Source organism: Pelophylax lessonae, assembly GCF_965119305.1.
Source record: "Pelophylax lessonae genome assembly, chromosome: 2".
NCBI lineage: Eukaryota > Metazoa > Chordata > Amphibia > Anura > Ranidae > Pelophylax > Pelophylax lessonae.
The window spans coordinates 482,274,392-482,297,284 of NC_138769.1; positions in this window are offsets into that span (position 1 = coordinate 482,274,392).

Genomic DNA, 22,893 nt, shown 5'->3' on the forward strand with positions numbered 1-22,893 from the left:
TATGTACTGTGATGGGTTGGCAAGAGGTTAATTTAATTACCAATGGTATTTGTATTATGAGGCATGAGGGGTTAATGTATTGTCACTGCTGGTCACTCATCTATTAGTGACTGACCAGTGGCAGGTAATTAACCCCTTTGTGCTGCATTAGTGCAACCAGTGTTAATTAACACTGACACTGGTTGCACTAATGCAGCACAAAAGGGGTTAATTAACTGCCACTGGTCAGTCACTAATAGATGAGTGACCAGCAGTGACAATACATTAACCCCTCATGCCTCATAATACTAATAGCATTGGTAAGCTGCCTCAGCTCCCCTCCCCCCTCCCCCACTGCCTCAGCGTCCTCCTCCTCGGGTGTCCTCTCCTGCATTCAAAAGTCCCGCCTCTGGCCGGCGGCACCGCCTCTCAATGATGTCCCTACTACTCTGTGCATTATGAATGGACATACTAGGCGGGGGGCGGGGCGAGCGGCCGCTATAGAGAGAACTATTGTGATCCTTCACTGTCAGCTCCTCACGTCTATGTATGAATGAGAACTGAACTGAGCTGACACCGGGCGGGGGGGCGGGCGGAGCGGCCGCTATTAGCTGTGACTATGTGAGAGCTTCTCTTCCTTGTCAGCGGAGATACGTGCCTGTCAGGGAAGTGAAGCTCTCACATAGTCACAGCTAATAGCGGCCGCTCCGCCCGCCCCCCCGCCCGGTGTCAGCTCAGTTCAGTTCTCATTCATACATAGACGTGAGGAGCTGACAGTGAAGGATCACAATAGTTCTCTCTATAGCGGCCGCTCGCCCCGCCCCCCGCCTAGTATGTCCATTCATAATGCACAGAGTAGTAGGGACATTATTAAGAGGCGGACGGCCGGCCAGAGGCGGGACTTTTGAAACCTGCCCTGCGCTGCGCTGCGCCCTCCTCCTTCCCCACGGCGGCCATTTTTATTTTCGGCACTGTTAACCCATTATCGGCCGAAATGAGAGAGGCTCATTTTCGGCCGATAATTTCGGTGGCCGAAATTTCGGTGCATCCCTAGTATGCGCCCTACCATTTACTTTTGGAAAGGTGCGCATACACCTTTAAGACTGGAGCTGTCATCACTCAGCGCCGGACTAGATGGCTATTTAAGGCGTCGGCTCTCACTCACATGTGTTCGTTCAAACACCCTTATCTGGATGCTAACCTTGCTTGAAGCTTCCATGCTTGCAAGCTTACTTCGCTGACGGAACCTCGCTGCGCTGATCCCTGTATCCCGCTACTGGATCATCCGCCTCTCCTGAACCACCCTTCGGCTGTATCGCTAATAGTGCTAAGTACCCCACAGGGGAATTCTCTATAAACTTATACTAAGCTTACACTATCTAGCTCTGCATAGTAGAGACTGTTTATCACATCTGCATAAACTAGATTGCTAGCTCTTGAGACTACTGCTACTTTTCTGCACTGGGTTGATCTCTTTTGTATGTCCACCTGCTATTCTATCATCTGCTATCATACAACATTGTTAAACCTTCCTGCATCCATCTGCTACTGTCTCACCTTCAAGTGTCTATCACCTACCACCTCCACTAAACCTATCCCTCAAACCTTCATCATTGTGATACCACATATATAAAGTCACTCTAGGAACCAGCTTGCTAATTGTGTGTATTTACTGGCTGAAATAAGACCTTCCACACATGATGAGTCATTGAGGTTGGGAATGGTATCTCAGCATATCTCTTACATGACAACTGACGTGGAACTATTTCTGCAGCTGAAAATCCACACCATATAAGAAACGCAGGAGCGTTACAGTGCGGTTCCTTCTGCCCAGTCTATATCTGGATAATTAAAGTCCCCCATTATAATGACATTTGCCATCCTTGCTGCCAATCCTATCTGTAAAATGAGGTCCGCCTCCCCCTCCTCCCTCAGGTTGGGGGGCCTATAGCATACGCCCAATATTACCTTCCCCACCGTGCCTTCCCTTTGAAACCCTACCCATAGGGATTCTGCCTCGTCCATAGCTCCATTATTAATATCATCCCTCATATTTACCTGTATACTGTTCTTAATATACAGACATACCCCTCCCCCTTTTTTACCCTCTCTATCTCTGCGATAAAGGGAATACCCCTGAATGGTCGCCATCCAGTCATGAGAGCTGTCAAACCAAGTCTCAGTTATCCCCACAAAATATAAGTCCTCCTCAAACATCAGCAGCTCCAGCTCTCCCATCTTGTTGGCCAGGCTTCTGGCATTGGTATACAATCCTCTTAATTTTGATCGGTTACATATATCCTCGTTTGATGTTTTTAGGCTGCTCTCTTGATTTTTCCCCATACCCACCCTGGGTATAGGAGCTCCGAACACTCTACCGCTAATGCCCCCATTTCTGCCCTCTGAAACTTGCTTTCCACTGGCTAATTCTACATCTGTACCCTCCCCCCCATTCCCTAGTTTAAAAGCCCCTCTAACTTTGTGGCCATCCTCTCACCCAGTACGGCTGCACCCTCCCCATTTAGGTGCAATCCGTCCCTACCAAAGAGCCGGTGGCCGACTGAGAAGTCGGCCCAGTTCTCCAGGAACCCGAAACCCTCCTTACTACACCAGCTCCTCAGCCACTTGTTAACTTCCCTAATCTCCCGCTGCCTCTCTGGTGTGGCTCGAGGTACAGGTAGTATTTCGGAAAATACTACCTTGGAGGTCCTTCTCCTCAACTTAGCGCCTAAGTCCCTGAAATCGTTTAGGACTCTCCATCTTCCTCTGCCTATGTCAATGGTACCCACGTGTACCATGACAGCTGGGTCTTCCCCAGCCCCACCCAATAATCTGTCACAGATTATACTATCTGTCCTTCTAATAATTGAGTCCCCTACCACCAGCACCTGTCTTTCCTTTCCCTTTCTCCCGGCCTCACTGGAGGAGTTCTTCCCCTGGCAGCTAGGGGCGTCGCTCTGCTCCAGCACTGCTGGTCCCTGACTGGTTTCCCCAACATCACACAACGGGGCGTATCTGTTGGGGTGCTCCAGCCCAGGATCAGCCTCCTTGCCTTGTTCCCTTCTACCCCTCCTAACTGTCACCCCTCTACACTGCTCTAATGCCTGCACTTCCGATACTCCGCCCACCTCTGTGCAGACCCCTGCTTGCACCTGACTGGTACGATCCTGGCTCTCCTCCGGTATGGACATTCGTCTCAATGTTGCCAGCTGCTTCCCTAGATTCAGGACCTGAGCTTCCAGGGAAGCAACTTGCTTACATTTTGTGCATTTGTATTCGCCCTCGATCACATGTCCGAGGAACGCATACATGTCACAAGATGTACACCGAGTCGCATCTCCACACCCGCTGCAACACCAAACGATATGTCTGGTGGACATCCAATACAGCTCACCATCAAAATAACATCATTCCAACAGTAAAGCATGGAGGTAATAATATCCTGGTAAGGGGGTGTTTCTCTGTAGCAGGGACTGGAACATTTGTCAGGATAGAAGGAGAAATGGATGGGGCAAAATACCATCAAAGTCTTTAGGAAAATCTGCTGCCCTCTGCCAGAAAGTTGTCAAAGAAGGTTTACCTTCTAACATGACAATGACCCAAAGTACACAGCAAACATGACCACACAGTAGTTGAAGGAGAAAAAGTTGAATGTCCTTGCATGGCCTAGTCGCAGCCCAGACTTAAACAATATTTAAAATCTGTGGAGTGATGAAGACTGCAGTCCACAAACGTTCACCCTTAGATTTAACTGAACTTGAGCAGTTCTGCAAAGAAGAGTGGTAAATATTGCAAAGTCTAGATGTGCAAAGCTAGTAGAGACATATCCCAACAGACTAAAGGCTGTAATTAAAGCAAAAGGTTCTTCAACAAAAGACTGACTCAAGAGGGTGATCTTTTTTCCAACTCAGTGATTTGGTTTTTGAATTTTTTTCTAACATGTTGGTGTTATATCTTTCACTGGGATGTTATAAGTTGCACAGTAAATACAGTAAATAAATATAGCCGGATAAAATTAAAACCGTGTCTGTGTTCATTTCAGGCTGCAAAGCAGCAAAATGTGATTATTTTATAGGGGATGAATCTTTTGTATTCCCACTGTATATTGTTTAGACATTTGTTTTATAAAAAAAAAAAAAAAAACAGTTTTTGTAACTAATTAAAAGGTGTTAGATTGGGTCTCTAATACATGACTACAATCTGCAAAATTCAAACTCAGTGATGTGACCTTTGGATCCCTAGCTGTCCACTGACATCATCTCTCTCCAGGCTTCTTCCGGGTGTCAGGTTTTTGGCCTCTTGATTGGCCAGCGGAGATGTGACTCTCCTGCATATGCACAGGATTAATTCATCCCAGCACACTGTTACCATGCTGAGAATGTAGGCTAAGCTTCACATTTGCAGCTCAGTATACATTCAATAGAAGATTAAAACCAGGCACATAAGTTTGTTTTATTGAAGAGGAGAAATAGCAAAATAAAAATCTGCCTACCCACATTTCTTTTACTGAAGCTTTGTGTCAGGGCACAAACACTAGGAGAAGAGCTCTAAGACCCAGCAGCGCTATCAGCAACTTAGCAGGAGAAGGACTTTAGGACCCAGCAGCACTACCAGCAATTTACCTGGGCCTATATAAGGAAGCCTGCCAGTGATTTTAGTTGCTGGTTGATCTTCGGCTCCTCCAGTGTGTTATCCTTGTGATATTCCAGTTCCTGTTTCCTGTTACCGACCCGGCTTGTCCTTGACCTGTCTCCTGATTGCTTCCTGTGTTTGACCTCGGCTATCCACCTGACTACACTTGCTCTGACATCCACCTGGCTCCTGATCTTGGCTATCCACCTGACTACGCTTGCTCTGATATCCACCTGGCTCCTGATCTTGGCTATCCACCTGACCACGTTACAGTCTCAGCATTATCCAAGTCCTGCAAATACCTCACGGGCGCCACCCGTCTGCTGATTCCACTCCAGCACTCCAGCTGTACTCTGGATCCTTCTGCACACAGTCCAGCAGGCAACCCGTGCTACTTTGGGCCTGACCTCTCCTGTTCTCATCCTCAGGGGGGTCTGGAACTTAGCCGCAAGGGAAGCCCTCTCTCTCCATTGGCCTCCAGCACCAGGTACGTGATAGTTTGGTTCCAATATAATTTGTTTGTCACTTATTTTAATCTCAATAAAAATTACAAGTCTATTTAAGATTATTCCATCTAGAGGGTGACAATCAGTCAGTGTTATGACCATGTTGAGGAGTTGGAAAATCAACAATTCTACTGGCAGGATCAACAGGCAAACAAAACATGTTGAAAAAAGGCATTAATAAGCCCTGGTCCACACTAGAATGCGGTGCAGAAAGCCTGCAATACGTGTCCCGCACAGGTCCAGCTTTAATGCAGGGCAAAAGGGGCAGCTGCCATGGGCCCAGTCATTGTTGTGGGGCCCAAAGCAGCTGCCCCTGGAGCCCCTGGGGCCAAATGCTCCTGGGGCAGAATTGGACTTGACTTGTGAGGCGACGGTGCGGGTTCGGGAGATTGGATGCCTGGCTCTCACCTCATCCTAAATCTCCCAACTTGGTGCTTTGTCATCTCTTCAGAGTCTGCCTGACCGTCACATGATCTGCACATCCCCCTAACAGCTGATCAAACTGCCCTCTAACAACCAGAGCTATGATCGGGGGGGGGGGGGGGGGGCAGGGGAGGAAAGGGAGGGACCGCTCTTCCCTCCTCTGTACAGTCCATTCCAGAAGTCTGGGACCTATCCTCATTGTCGGTGTCACACATTAAGTACAATAAATGGTAAATGGCATGTGTGGTTTGGGGACACTGACAGCACCTGTTATGGTGATCAGGAAGGATCATTGTGAGTGTTCAGCAGACAATGTACAGGGATAGGAGACCAGACAGTACATGGGGAGGTGTAGTCTCTGACCATCTAGTGTAGTATGCCTGCAGTCTCTGACCATCTTCTGTAGTATGTCTGCAGTTTCTGAATATCTCTTGTAGTACGACTGCAGTGCAGTCTCTGACCATCTCCTGTAGTACGCCTGCAGTCTTTGACCATCTCCTGTAGTAGGCCTGCAGTCTCTGACCATCTTTTGTAGTATGCTTGCAGTCTCGGATCATCTCCTGTAGTACCTCTCCAGTCTCTGACCATCTCTCGTAGTGCGCCTGCAGTCTCTGACCATTTCCTGTAGTATGCCTGCAGTCTCTGACTATCTCCTCTTGTACGTATGCAGTCTCTGACCATCTCCTGTAGTACGCCTGCAGTCTTTGACCATCTCCTGCAGTACGTCTGCAGTCTCTGACCATCTCTTGTAGTACGCCTGCAGTCTCCGACCATCCCTTGTAGTAGGTCTGTAGTCTATGACCATATCCTGTAGTACCCCTGCCATCTCTGACCATCTCTTTAGTATGCCTGCAGTCTCTGACCATCTCCTGTAGTATGTCTGCAATCTCTGACCATCTCCTGTATCATTAGGGATAAGCTGCTGCTGAGCAAATATCCCTATTTATTTAGTGTGCTAATTTACATCCTAAGCACAGGTACCCATACCTATTATAATCTCCTGTATCATGTCTGCAGTTTCTGATCATCTCCTTTAGTATGTCTGCAGTCTCTGATCATCTCTTGTACTATGTCTGCAGTCTCTAACCCTCCCCTGTACTATGTCTGCAGTCTCTGACCATCTCCTGTAGTACACCTGCAGTCTTTGACCATATCCTATAGTACGCCTGCCGTCTCTGATCCTCTCCTGTATCAGGTCTTTAGTCTCTGTAAATTTGGAAAAACCCTCGTAAATTGTAAAAGAGAGATCTTGTGTTTCAGCTAAGCAGAAACACAGATCTCCCTTTTCCATCATCCACTCCCCCCCACAGGCATAAAGCACTCCCTAGGAGCCCACTTAACCCCTTGATCGCCCAAGTTGTTAACCCCTTCCCTGTTAGCATCATTTATACAGTGACATTGCATTTTTTTTAGCACTGTATTGGTGCACTGGTCCCTAAAAAATGTCACGGGGTGTCACATTTGTCTACCGAAATATTGCAGTTCCACTAAAAATCGCTGATCGCCGTCATTACTAGTAAAAACAATAAAAATAAATAAATAGTCCATAAATCTATCCCATAGTTTGTAGGTGCTATAACTTTTGCACAAACTAAAAACCAAAGAGGTGATCAAATACCACAAATAGAGGAAGCTCTATTTGTGGGAAAAAATTTTATTTGGGTACAGTGTTGCATGACTACGCAAATGTCAGTTAAAGCAACACAGTGATGTATCCTAAAAAAATGGCCCGGTCAGGAAGGGGGTAAAACCTTCCGGAGCTCCCTAATCGCAGTGACTGTGAAACGGATGATTCTTGAAAAATTGTTGGCACTACATAAGCATTACAATGTAGGTATCCACACTTTCATTCAAGAAACAACCCTCAGTCATATGTTCATATAATCTATTATGTTTATTCACTTTGATAGCCCTAAACACAAAATCTGTGCTTGCTGTGATCCGTCCGACCCCAGTGATCCACAGGTTAAACGCTGGCCCTCACCCCCCCACCCCCCCTCTGTGATGTTTGGATAATAATATGCAATAATTTCTTTTACATTTAACTTTGGTTATTCACCTAAATATCCAACCACCTCCATAAAGGTATTAATAATACACTGATTTTTTATAATTATGAAAAAGTGTTGACAAAACTGTACCATATGTACTAAATGCAACATTTCCAACATTATCTTCTCATTATAGAAAGTAACTCCTTTTTCCTAATGTCCATGCATCCCTGAAGAAGATAATAAAGAATATTTCGAAACACGCTGGGTGTTCACCACTTGAATCTCCTGTTTGGTGATTTCAAATGAAAATCTGAGTATACTGTAAAATACCTAGGAATTGTTGTAATAACCATTTAATACCATGCTATGCATATTGTTTTAAATTTTTTTTCCTTATTGTGATATAACTTTGTCGAAAGAAATATATCACCTACTACCACACAGGTGGCAATTTATTGTTGACACTTCAATCCACTCCCTTCCCCCCTTTTTTCCTTTTTTTTTTTTTTTCTTACCGTGGCTGACTATCATCGGAAAGAATGGGATACACTCATGTCCCAGTTCTATAAAAAATTTGAACAAAAAGAGCAAAAAGATACCAAAGTGACATCTCTGTTTATGCAATTGAGGAAAATACTTGAAAAGAAGTTATCATACTTTTGACACATCAAATCTCCTGATAACTATCCTAAAGAAAAAATTAATCCATTCGGCTTAAAAGTACAAATCTTCCCAACTCTAGGCAATCTTGATTCTACCTTTAAACAACAATGGGAAGAGATTTTACAAAAATGTTCCAAGGTTATGGTGACTCTTTTAAATTGATGAATATAACAAGCGATTTGTCTGATTAGATAAAGAGATTGACAAAGTATATTCCAAATTGTCACCCCTCAAATCACACCCTACATACTTGCTAGAAGAAACTCTGTTAAAAGAACATGTCAAAAATATAATTGAGAGATATTAATTAAAAAAGAAAAGAAGTTAAAGCAGAGTTCCACCCTAAAATTATACTTACCTCCATCTTCTTGCTCCGGGTCACCTGAAAAACAAATGGATAATTGCAATTTTTTTTTTTTTTACTTACCGTGTTTAGAAGAAAATATACTTACCTTACTTCCTCTTCCTCCCCTCGGCGGCCACGGCGATTCGTCACTTCCTGGCTTGCAATGATTCCTGGGAGCTGAACGTCATCGCTCCCAGGAATCAATGCGCCTGCACCGGCCCCGACGTCAGTTCCGGTGCAGGCGCCGTCATACCTTGCTAAACAGCTTCTGGGCATGCCCAGAAGCTGTGCAGGGATGACGCTGCGGCACCGGAAGTGACGGCGGGGCCGGTGCAGTGCATCGTGGGACCGAAGAAGATGGAAGAGGACACAGAAGAGAATCGCGCTGGCTTCAAGCTGCCCGCACCTGAGATGGCAGCGCTGGACAATACATTTTCAAGGTAAGTATTTCTTCTAAGGTAAGTGCAACCCAGGACAGATCAGAGGCTAGCCATTGTGGAATGCACTAGCCCTGACTGTCCCAGGGGTATTTTTATTAAAAAAAACTTTCCCAGGGTGGAACTCCGCTTTAAATAAGACAGAATTTCAAGAAAATAAGGCCTTTTAAATGGCAAAATGAACACACACAACGTAGAATGAAAAGAAATAGAAATAATACTCTTTTTGATGATATGCGCACTAGATTGTGTCACAGACCTCATCTTATTCTTCCACTTCTTCTTCATTTCAGGGATCTTCCAAATTCATGGGTTCTCAGAAAAATAGGAGACTCTCCCATGGAGAATATCCACAGGACTGAACGCACAAGAAATGCACAACCGAACAATCTTTATTGACACTTGCAGTGATACCCACTTGCTGGTAGATGAGGGTGAGCAATCCCAGGCTACTTTCACTGGTGATACTACACTTAGTCTTTCTACTATACAGTACATGCCAAAACTTCTTCACAATGACATACACAAATTCAGCCCTCTGATTCTATTTCACTACCCAATTAACTTTGAGACACTCACAATCATAATAGATCCTTAATTGCCTCCAATTAAATAACATTTGAAGAAAGTAGACTCAATGTAGTAGACCTATCTGATCATGAACTTACTAATGATGAATTGTCAGTCCTATCTAAAGGCCTCAGCTTCTGCAATACTCAAAATATAGACAAATTTGAGGTCAGCAAAGATCTTCAACTTTTTCCAAAGTCACTGTTACTCCTATCTTCATTGATTCAGAGTCAATAGAGGACCTCGTCTCATCACTTGATGATGATAAATCTTTCTTTGGATCTAATTGACCACCTTGATCTACCTCAACTTTTGCATCAATTTGAACAATCTAGTATTGATAGTTCCGTGAGTCCATCTACACATAAAAAGAAGTCCAACAAATTCCCCCCTTTGAGCTGAAACTGAAATGTTTCAGCATTCGTTAAGCCAACATGTGAGGAAATCCACAAATTGAAAGTAACCAACTCAGAAGGAAACCTAACCACACAAGAAAAACATGCATTATCGAACTTATCCAAAAACCCAAATATCACAATTAAACCCTCCGACAAGGGGGGCAACATTGTGGTTATGAGTAATGAACAATACACCACTATGTGCATGAAAATGGTATCGACCTACCTCGAATTCAGTAATTGAAAGATTCAAAAAATAATTTTACTCATTAGTGGACTCAGCTTATTCAAATGGAGCCATCACAAAAATCGATTGGGAATTCATCAGAACTGAATATCCCCGAATACCCACCTTTTTATGCTCTTCCCAAACTACACAAAGAAACATATTCCCCACTGGGGCGGCCCTTAATATCGGAAAATGGCTCCTTAACCGAAAATGTAAGCAAATATATTGATGATCATTTGAGACCCTACACAACCAGTCTTCCTAACTATAGTTCATCATCTGTATTTTAGATAGCTTATGCACAACTGAATCTGCACTATATTCAAAAAACAGAAAAAAGGAAAGGCGGGACTGTATAGGCACTAAATGAAGGAATGTGCACAAGTATTTACACCTTCGTTAAAAATACATCTTTATTGACAAATTAAAAGAACAAAAACATAACACAACATAGTACACATATACATATAAAAATTTAGACCCATAGTTCCCCTCCAAGGTAGCTAGTACAAACAGACTCGACCCCTGCATACGACTAGGAACCTTCACTTGTGGTGGCTGTAATTACTGTAGATATATAAACACCAACCCTCAAGTTAGACTACCTAATGGACAAATTTACAAACCCCGACATTATGCCAATTGCAAGATCCATGGCATAGTATATGTACTTATGTGCAAATGCCATTGTTTTTATGTACGGAAAACGAAAACACTAGTTCTGGAAGAAAGCCTAAAGACATATTGTGTCTATGAAAACTTGTAATCCAGGAGTACCTCTTGGCCAGCATGTCAAACAGATACATAACGGTAAATTTCCCAAAATACAATTTTTAATACTAGATTGCATCCACCCCGGCCTATGCCGAGGAGACTGGAACAAACGTCTCCTCCAACTAGAACTGAGGTGGATATTTAATCTAAATGCCACGGTTTTCCCTAACCTGAATCAGGCCATCTACTATAGACCCTTCCTTGAAGGGTTTTAATTGGGCAGCATATAAATCTGATCAATGTTCTACATTCACACACAATTCTGTACCATTTATAATCATACAATATGTTTTTCCCACATTTACCATATATTTATTTTCTTTCGTTTTTATTTTATACATTTTATTTATTGTTCTTTATCATGTCTCCTTCCCAGTTTCTTCATTTTGTACCCTCATGTGTCTTATGTGTCTATATACCATGAGGTTTTATACACTTTGACTTTATCTTGAAAAGTATTGTAATTGTAACTTCTCCATATAAAGTCCCAACTCTCTTTTTTTCTTTTAGTATTCTCCATATTTCCACTGGGGGGGGGGGCAGTGGGTGTCCTGGTCTGTCTTCCGGTGTCTAAGGCCGCTTCCTGCCTGTTCGCAGCTTGGAAGGGTGTAAGCGGCCTTCACACTGGCTGGCAGTGTATCCATCCAGCTGCAGGAGCGTCCCCACACCCTGCTTCTCTACACGCACTTCCCAGCCTTTTACATGTGCCGGCGGCAGGGCGCCGCTCAGCCGGGGGAGCCAGTTCAATCTACACAGCAGGTAAACTGGAGGTTCGTCTCCATTATGGCCAATTAACCACACAACTAACTCCCCTCCTCCTACCAAATTACCAAATAGCAACAACCCCTCCTTGTGTCTTGGACTTTATATTGACAGCAGCAAGATTTAATAAATTCAATTTATTCTCTGACTATGCAGCAGCTTGTTTGCATCACTGCTTAGACTCTAGGTAAGCACACACTTTTTTTTAACCTGTGTTTATGCTAACAATTATCCACTTCTATGTCACTCCATCACTCACTGATTCTTTGAATATATATCACTCTACTTTGCTGCAGATAGTGGAAATTTCACTCTTAGGAAAATCTTTTTCTATTTACTCTTCCATCTATCCACTATGACAACTTTGGACAACTCAAACTAATAGTAAATCTGCTACATCCACGTATATTAATTAAACAAAACAGGTATATACAGTATCTCACAAAAGTGAGTACACCCCTCACATTTTTGTAAATATTTTATTATATCTTCTCATGTGACAACACTGAGGAAATTACACTTTGCTACAATGTAAAGTAGTGAGTGTACAGCTTGTATAACAATGTAAATTTGCTGTCCCATCAAAATAACTCAACACACAGCCATTAATGTCTAAACCACTAGCAACAAAAGTGAGTACACCCCTAAGTAAAAAAGTCCAAATTGGGCCCAATTAGCAATTTTCCCTCCCCGGTGCCATGGTGACTGGTTAGTGTTACAAGGTCTCATGTGTGAATAAGGAGCAGGTGTGGTAAATTTGGTGTTATCGCTCTCACTCTCTCATACTGGTCACTGGAAGTTCAACATGGCACCTCATGGCAAAAAAACTCTGAGGATCTTAAAAAAGGAATTGTTGCTCTACATAAAGATGGCCTAGGCTATAAGAAGATTGCCAAGACCCTGAAACTGAGCTGCAAGCTGAGCCAAGACCATACAGCGGTTTAACAGGACAGGTTCCACTCAGAACAGGCCTCACCATGGTCGACCAAAGAAGATGAGTGCACGTGCTCAGCGTCATATCCAGAGGTTGTCTTTGGGAAATAGACGTATGAGTGCTGCCAGCATTGTTACAGAGGTTGAAGGGGTGGGGGGTCAGCCTGTCAGTGCTTAGACCGTACACCGATTCAAATTGGTCTGCATGGCTGTTATCCCAGAAGGAAGCCTCTTCTAAAGCTGAAGAAAGCCCTCAAACAGTTTGCTGAAACAGACTAAGAACATGGATTACTGGAACCATGTCCTGTGGTCTGATGAGACCAAGATAAACTTATTTGGTTCAGATGGTGTCAAGCGTGTGTGGCGGCAACCAGGCGAGGAGTACAAAGATTAGTGTGTCTTGCCTACAGTCAAGCATGGTGGTGGGAGTGTCATGGTCTGGTGCTGCATAAGTGCTGCCGGCACTGGGGAGCTACAGTTTATTGAGAGAAGCATGAATGCCAACATGTACTGTGACATACTAAAGCAGAGCATGATCCCCTCCCTTCGGAAACTGGGCCACAGTTCAGTATTCCAACATGATAATGACCCCAAAAACACCTCCAAGATGACCACTGCCTTTCTAAAGAAGCTGAGGGTAAATGTGATGGACTGGCCAAGAATGTCTCTAGACCTAAACCCTATTGAGCATCTGTGGGGCATCCTCAAATGGAGAGTGGAGGAGCGCAAGGTCTCTAACATCTACCAGCTCCGTGATGCCCTCATGGAGGAGTGGAAGAGGACTCCAGTGGCAACCTGTGAAGCTCTGGTGAACTCCATGACCAAGAAGGTTAAGACAGTGCTGGAAAATAATGGTGGCCACACAAAATATTGACATTTGCATCTAGGGGTGTACCCACTTTTGTTGCCAGAGGTTTAGACATTAATGGCAGTCTGTTAAGTTATTTTCAGGGAACAGTAAATTTACACTGTTATTCAAGCTGTACACTCACTACTTTACATTGTAGCACAGTGTAATTTCTTCAGTATTGTCACATAAAAAGATTTACAAAAATGTGAGTGGTGTACTCACGTGTGTGTATATATATATTATATATATATATATATATATATATATATATATATATAGATATATATATATATATATATATATATATATACAGTGCCTTGCGAAAGGATTCAGCCCCCTTGAACTTTGCAACCTTTTGCCACATTTCAGGTTTCAAACATAAAGATATAAAACTGTAATGTTTTGTGAAGAATCAACAACAAGTGGGACACAATCATGAAGTGGAATGAAATTTATTGGATATTTCAAACTTTAACAAATAAAAAACTGAAAAATTGGGCGTGCAAAATTATTCAGCCCCCTTAAGTTTCGAACCCACGCCTCCAGAGGAGACTGCGACCTGAACGCAGCGCCTTAGATCTCTCAGCCATCCTGACTGGTAAAGCTTGGCTCAGGGTTAGCCTGATGGCGCCCACAGGCTAATGTAATGTGCCCTTAACTCTGCTAAGGCCTACATGTCAACATGCTGGGTTCGTGTTGATGTAGCTCCCCAGTAGCGGCAGCACTTATGCAGCACCAGACCATGACACTCCCACCACCATGCTTGACTGTAGGCAAGACACACTAATCTTTGTACTCCTCGCCTGGTTGCCGCCACACACGCTTGACACCATCTGAACCAAATAAGTTTATCTTGGTCTCATCAGACCACAGGACATAGTTCCAGTAATCTATGTTCTTAGTCTGTTTGTCTTCAGCAAACTGTTTGAGAGCTTTCTTCAGCTTTAGAAGAGGCTTCCTTCTGGGATGACAGCCATGCACACCAATTTGATGCAGTGTGCGGCATATGGTCTGAGCACTGACAGGCTGACCCCCCACCCAATACTTTGTAGCGCCACCTTTTGCTGCGATTACAGCTGTAAGTCACTTGGGGTATGTCTCTATCAGTTTTGCACATCGAGAGACTGAAATTTTTGCCCATTCCTCCTTTTTATGTGACAATACTGAAGAAATGACACTGTGCTACAATGTAAAGTAGTGAGTGTACAGCTTGAATAACAGTGTAAATTTACTGTCCCCTGAAAATAACTTAACAGACTGCCATTACTGTCTAAACCTCTGGCAACAAAAGTGGGTACACCCCTAGATGCAAATGTCAATATTTTGTGTGGCCACCATTATTTTCCAGCACTGTCTTAACCTTCTTGGTCATGGAGTTCACCAGAGCTTCACAGGTTGCCACTGGAGTCCTCTTCCACTCCTCCATGAGGGCATCACGGAGCTGGTAGATGTTAGAGACCTTGCGCTCCTCCACTCTCCATTTGAGGATGCCCCACAGATGCTCAATAGGGTTTAGGTCTAGAGACATGCTTGGCCAGTCCATCACATTTACCCTCAGCTTCTTTAGAAAGGCAGTGGTCATCTTGGAGGTGTTTTTGGGGTCATTATCATGTTGGAATACTGAACTGTGGCCCAGTTTCCGAAGGGAGGGGATCATGCTCTGCTTTAGTATGTCACAGTACATGTTGGCATTCATGCTTCCCTCAATAAACTGTAGCTCCCCAGTGCCGGCAGCACTTATGCAGCACCAGACCATGACACTCCCACCACCATGCTTGACTGTAGGCAAGACACACTAATCTTTGTACTCCTCGCCTGGTTGCCGCCACACACGCTTGACACCATCTGAACCAAATAAGTTTATCTTGGTCTCATCAGACCACAGGACATAGTTCCAGTAATCCATGTTCTTAGTCTGTTTGTCTTCAGCAAACTGTTTGAGGGCTTTCTTCAGCTTTAGAAGAGGCTTCCTTCTGGGATGACAGCCATGCACACCAATTTGATGCAGTGTGCGGCATATGGTCTGAGCACTGACAGGCTGACCCCCCACCCAATACTTTGTAGCGCCACCTTTTGCTGCGATTACAGCTGTAAGTCACTTGGGGTATGTCTCTATCAGTTTTGCACATCGAGAGACTGAAATTTTTGCCCATTCCTCCTTGCAAAACAGCTTGAGCTCAGTGAGGTTGGATGGAGAACGTTTGTGAACAGCAGTTTTCAGTTCTTTCCACAGATTCTCGATTGGATTCAGGTCTGGACTTTGACTTGGCTATTCTAACACCTGGATATGTTTATTTGTGAACCATTCCATTGTAGATTTTGCTTTATTTTTGGATCATTGTCTTGTTGGAAGATTAATCTCCGTCCCAGTCTCAGGTCTTTTGCAGACTCCATCAGGTTTTCTTCCAGAATGGTCCTGTATTTGGCTCCATCCACCTTCCCATCAAATTTTAACCATCTTCCCTGTCCCTGCTGAAGAAAAGCAGGCCCAAACTATGATGCTGCCACCACCATGTTTGACAATGGGGATGGTGTGTTCAGGGTGATGAGCTGTGTTGCTTTTACGCCAAACATAACGTTTTGCATTGTTGCCAAAAAGTTCGATTTTGGTTTCATCTGACCAGAGCACCTTCTTCCACATGTTTGGTGTGTATCCTAGGTGGCTTGTGGCAAACTTTAAACAACACTTTTTATGGATATCTTTAAGAAATGGCTTTCTTCTTGCCACTCTTCCATAAAGGCCAGATTTGTGCAGTATACGACTGATTGTTGTCCTATGGACAGAGTCTCCCACCTCAGCTGTAGATCTCTGCAGTTCATCCAGAGTGATCATGGTCCTCTTGGCTGCATCTCTGATCAGTCTTCTCCTTGTATGAGCTGAAAGTTTAGAGGGGCGGCCAGTTCTTCGTAGATTTGCAGTGGTCTGATACTCCTTCCATTTCAATATAATCGCTTGCACATTGCTCCTTGGGATCTTTAAAGCTTGGGAAATCTTTTTGTATCCAAATCAGGCTTTAAACTTCTCCACAACAGTATCTCGGACCTGCCTGGTGTGTTCCTTGTTTTTCATGATGCTCTCTGCGCTTTAAACGGACCTCTGAGACTATCACAGTGCAGGTGCATTTATACAGAGACTTGATTACACACAGGTGGATTCTATTTATCATCATTAGTCATTTAGGTCAACATTGGATCATTCAGAGATCCTCACTGAACTTCTGGAGAGAGTTTGCTGCACTGAAAGTAAAGGGGCTAAATCATTTTGCACGCCCAATTTTTCAGTTTTTTATTTGTTAACAAAGTTTGAAATATCCAATAAATTTTGTTCCACTTAATGATTGTGTCCCACTTGTTGTGGATTCTTCACAAAAAATTACAGTTTTATATCTTTATGTTTGAAGCCTGAAATGTGGCAAAAGGTCACAAAGTTCAAGGGGGCCGAATACTTTCGCAAGGCACTGTGTGTATATATATATATATATATATATATACATATATATACTGCTCCAAAAAAATTAAAGGAACACTTTGAAAACACCTCAGATCTCAATGGGAAAGAATATCATGCTCGATATTTATACTGATATGGACTGGGTAGGGGGCGTGTCCGGCAGCCATTCAGAGCGGACGTGTGTGAGGTGAGCTCCGCCAGATTACCTTTGAATCGGCCTCCATCCTCCGAGTACATACCTCCTGCGGGCGCCACAACATCACTGGGGGCATCATCAGACCCCCACGATCCGGCCGGACCCTTTTTGGATGAGATAGGACATCGATTGGCGGAGCACTGTACTTGCGGCCTAGCCGCAGTTGAAGCCGCGGCCTCGCCTGAAAACGAGCGCGATCGCGCTACGGGACCCGGTAAGGCCGGCGCATCCGACTGGGGTGGCTGTACATCTGGCCGTTTTTAAGGCATCCCGCCCCACCACAGGGGTCCCTTGCTCCACCCAAGCACTCCACCAACGTTCCTGCAGATCCCTATAGGCCGCACCACCCGCCATTGCACCTGATTAAGGGGACACAGGCAGCTCCCTAGTCTCTCCCAGGCGCATCCTCTCCTCATATGGGCTATACAGGACTTTTAATTCAAGCAGTGTCACATTTGTTCGGGCTTTATAGACTGGACTCGCCCTGTCGCACAGCTTAGCTAGTCCTGCAGAGTATTGCACAGTCGATCCTGTGCAGTACAGGGGCTGTGCAAGGTATACAAAGCAATTAAAGGACTGATCCTGTCACACAGCTTGGCTAGTCCTGCAGAGTATTGCACAGTCGATCCAGTGCAGTACAGGGGCTGTGCAAGGTATACAAAGCAATTAAAAGACTGATCCTGTCACACAGCTTGGCTAGTCCTGCAGAGTATTGCACAGTCGATCCAGAGCTGTGCGGGGGCTGTGCAGGGTGTGTGAAGCAACTCAAAGATTGATCCTGTCACACGGCATAACTGGGCCTGCAGAGCATTGCACGGCTGTTTCAATAATATAAGAATCAAACTGCAGTTCACTCTATTCCTTATAAGGAACCTGAGTCATTCCTATTTACATACTGGATGTGATCATGTAGGGGCACATGCGATGCAAGGAGCAGTGCGACTGCATCTGAAGTAAGCTCCGCTATGCACAGGGCATAAAACCGCTATACCAGGGCCAGACGAACACCGTTTGTTCACTATATACATACCCCTGGATCTCAGACACCGTGTATGCCGACCTCACGCAAAAAACAACGGAGGGGACCCCAGAAAACACTCACACAGTACCTCCTGAGATCACAAGAAAAATACAGTATGGCACATCATGGAGCCCCGTCTTCACCCTCCCCTGCAGAAACTTCAGCTCCCATTCCACTCATGCCAGAGCCTTCTCAACTGTCTGCCAGCTCTGCAGCTAACAATGAGCACAACTACCTCACCAAACAGGACTTGGATAGCAGTCTTGAGAATCTCTGCTCCAAATTACTGAATAAATTCCAGACAGAAATTCAGAAATCCACCACTACACTGTCCCAAGAAATTGCAGCTCTTGGCTCTCGTACTGACCTCCTTGAAAATAAGCATGACGAATTAGCTATCGCTTTTAATGATTTATCCAGGGAACATGATGCTCTTTCCTCTGCCTTTTGCCAGCTCCAAGCCCATGTCGAGGACCTCGATAATAGGAATAGGAGGAATAATCTCAGAATCAGAGGTGCCCCTGAATCGGTCACTGATCTGATAACATTCACCACTAGATTATTTCAGAGCCTTCTCCCGGATCAAACCCCACAAGCTTTTACCTGCGAAAGGATTCATCGTGCCCTTAGAGCCAAACCACCCCCAGATAAACCTCCCAGAGACATTGTACTCTGCATGAAGGACTTTCTTATCAAAGAGGAAATTTTGAGAGCCTCGCGTAACACGCGCAACCTCAAATTAGACGGTTTTCCTATCCAGATTTACCCTGATGTCTCACAGGCTACTTTGGATCGGAGAAGGAAAATGAAAGAAATTACTTCAGCCTTATCCTCAGCCAAAATCCGTTATCGCTGGGGCTTTCCATTTAAATTGATCGTTCCACATAATGGCTCAACTTATATTGCAACATCTATTCCGGAAGGTCAAGACATCCTAATTAAATTAGGTCTTCTGGATCCAGGTACTGTACCTCGCTCCCCCTCCACCCCACGCCCCATCCCTATCTGGAATGAGCCAACTCCACGCAGGGATAGGCGCAGACTCCGCCATGAAGCTGGCCCTCGTTATCAAGATTGATTTTGAGGTTAAAAATTAGTGGTTGAACACTGTAAAATCTTTTCTATTTTGCCTATGAGAATTAATTTTCAGGTTTTCAGCTTTTGCGGTTTTGGACCCCTATGTTACACCAAGGACATATTGTGGTGACTTTACAAAGTTACGGCATATTGGCCTGTCTTTTATGTGCCAAGTCTACACCACAGATTTCACTGATTTATTACACTAAGGACACCGACGGTCGCCTTTGAATATTGCACCATTTTTGGAGCCTGAACTAATTTTTATATTGTTTACTCTTCTTAAAATTCCACTATTGCAGAGTTATATTTTTCTAGCCAATTATTTGAGCATTGTAATGTATTGAAGGTTTTTTCTATATAGTCACTAGACCGATAAGGTTACCTCACTATGTTATGATATCCTTCTAATCACCTCAATGCGTTTAGCTGTCAACAAACATTCTCCCAATATGGACATTACTGGTTTTCAGCTGATATTATACGTCTCTCTAGTTTATATGTTTACCTATAATTTTCTCCCCAGATAAAGGTGGAAAAGGTGAAAAGCAGGTAAAATGCAATTTGGTGCCTTACAGCCCCCCTTACTCAAGACCTCAACAATTCTCAACTATATCTAATCTCTCACGGTTAATCTGTTTCTCTATTGCGGTTGCCCTTTTCTATGCCGACACGATTCCACCCCACTCGGTTCCACCCATGATCTGGTGGGTTCCGGACTCCACAACACAGGGAACGGTTTCTCTTTTTTTTCTCTTTTTCCTGTGGCTGTGGATCCTTGTCCCCTCTAGATCTGTGGTCAGACCGAGATTGAGACAAATTAGTCTCTGGTTTTTGTTTTGTTGTCCAGAGTTTTTCTTTACTCTGGACCCTGTATCGAATTTCATGAGTCTTATCACTCTGATGTCTACTTCTATTACTTTTGATATTCTAATCTATACTGTTCATCTTTGTTATGGTACAATATTTCGGTATAAGTTTTATGTCTCTGAACTAACTCTGACTGGTTATTCCAAAATTGGTATACTCATCCACATACACTTGGGCCCTGTTACAGCCCACACATTTGTATCACCCCACTCTATTCCTTTCAGTTTAGTAATAATATTCCAACGATCGTATTTTCACACACTAATATGGCTATAGTCATTGTTTCCCATAATGTACAGGGCTTTAATTCCCCGATCAAACGCAAAAAAGCTTTTTTCCAATATAAAAATCTTCATGCCAAGGTCGTCCTGTTACAAGAAACACATTTTAAAACAGATAATCACCCTACCTTTTTCCACAAAGCCTACAACCAGACATTCTACACTGCTTCCGATTCCAAAACTAAAGGTGTAGCAATATTTCTACACCACACTTTCCCAATGGAAGTACAACATGTTTATAAGCACCCTGAAAGTCGCTACATTATTATAAAAGGCCGTTTGGCAGGTAGAGATCTCACAATAGCCAACATTTATGCCCCTAATGATGCACAAGCCTCCTTTTTCACCAGTTTCTTTGAGGTCTTACAAAAATATCATTCCACACATATCATCTTAGGGGGAGATTTCAATTCTGTTGCACAGCCACATTTAGACCGTAGCAAAATTTCCCCTTCTTCAAATGCCTTTTCCAAGTCTTTAAACTCCAACCTAAATTCTTTACAACTCATCGACTCTTGGAGAGCATTAAATATTGGTGCCAAAGAGTATACTTTCTACTCTCACCCACATCAATCATACTCTCAATTAGATTATATATTTTGCACTCCTATAATTTTATCTAATTCCACCGCCGCTTACATATACCCTGTATCATGGTCCGATCATCACATAACCTCCTTCTCCACGAGATTTATCGGTCTGTCTCACACTCCTTACTCATGGCGACTTAATGAAGCCCTGATTACGGATCCCTCATTCCAACAGGAGATCGCCTCCACCATAGAAGAATATTTCACTCTCAATAACACCCCTGAACTGAATGCTGAGACGCTATGGGTAGCACATAAAGCGGTTCTCCGAGGTAAATTGATTCAATTGGCTTCTACTCAAAACAAACTTAGGTTGCAGAAAATACTCACACTCACAAAAGACCTCCACCACATTTACAAATCACACATGAACTCACATGACCCACAAACCTTGGAACTAATCTCAAACAAACGTAAGGAATTGGATGCCCTCCTTTCTTTTAGAGCAGAGAAAGCCCTTAGGTGGTCCAAAGCAAAGTTCTTCCTCTCTGGCAATTCGTATTCCACTATGTTTGCCCGCAAACTGAACGAATCTATCAAACCACCACATATTTATAAACTTAAAAACAGATCGAACCAAATTTTCACGAATCCTAAGGATGTCATTTCAATCTTTCAAGATTTCTATATGAATCTTCTCTCAAAATCTTCATCCGCCGCTGCCCCCACAGACCCCTCGTGGTTAGATAACCTACAGCTTCCCTCCTTATCGCCCTCTCAAACGGACATACTAAATGCCCCTTGCACCCCTGACGAAATCTCACAGATTATTAAATCCCTTAAAAGGGGCTCAGCCCCTGGCCCGGACGGATTCACCTCATTTTACTATAAGCAATTCTCCCATCTACTTTCACCCAAATTATCTGAACTTTATAATGACATCCTCAAAGGAGGCTCCTTTCCCGAAGAAATGTTATTGGCAAATATGTCCCTTATCCCTAAACCAGACAAAGACCACACCCTCCCACAAAACTACAGACCGATTTCCGTTATTAATAATGACCTTAAGATCTTCTCTAGACTTTTAGCGAATAGACTCTCCTCGATTATTGCCCCACTAATATCTCCTTTCCAATCAGGCTTCATCCCAGGCCGTCAGATCACCGATAATATACGCCTCGCCACTAACATCATCCAAGAAGCGAACATTAAATCTGAACCCCTTCTTCTTCTAAGTTTAGACATAAATAAAGCATTTGACAGTGTCTCCTGGGACTACCTGAATAACATCCTCCCCAAATATGGGATACATGGAGAATTTTTACACGCTTTCCAAGCGTTATATAGAAATCCTCAAACTAGAGTTCGTATTCCAGGTTGCAATTCTCAATTTTTTCAACTCGGTAGAGGCACCAGACAAGGTTGTCCCCTTTCCCCATTACTATTCGCCTTAGCCATTGAACCTCTTGCCATAGCCATTCTGTCCCACCCTGATATTAAAGGATATAATTCCTCTAATAAACAATATAAACTTAGTATGTATGCTGATGACATGCTTCTTTTTATATCCCAACCTATAACATCTCTACCAAACCTATTTAAGACTTTACAAATATTCTCCTCATTCTCAGGCCTTACAGTCAATGTCTCGAAATCTATCGGTATGCCACTTAATATCCCCACTTCACAACTTAGCGCTCTTCAACAATCCTTTAATTTTAAGTGGTCCATTTCAGCTATCTCTTATTTAGGGATCCAACTCACCCCAGACATTAACTCCCTTTTTGCAAAAAATTTCACACCTCTCTTTTTAAAAATCAGAAGGACCCTCAAAATGTGGAAGGTCTTTCGCATTTCCTTCTTGGGCAGAGTCACTGCGGTCAAAATGACTGTCCTGCCAAAGGTCCTTTACTTATTCAGATCTATTCCCATTAGGATAAACAAATACTTCATTACAAAATTCCAAAAAGA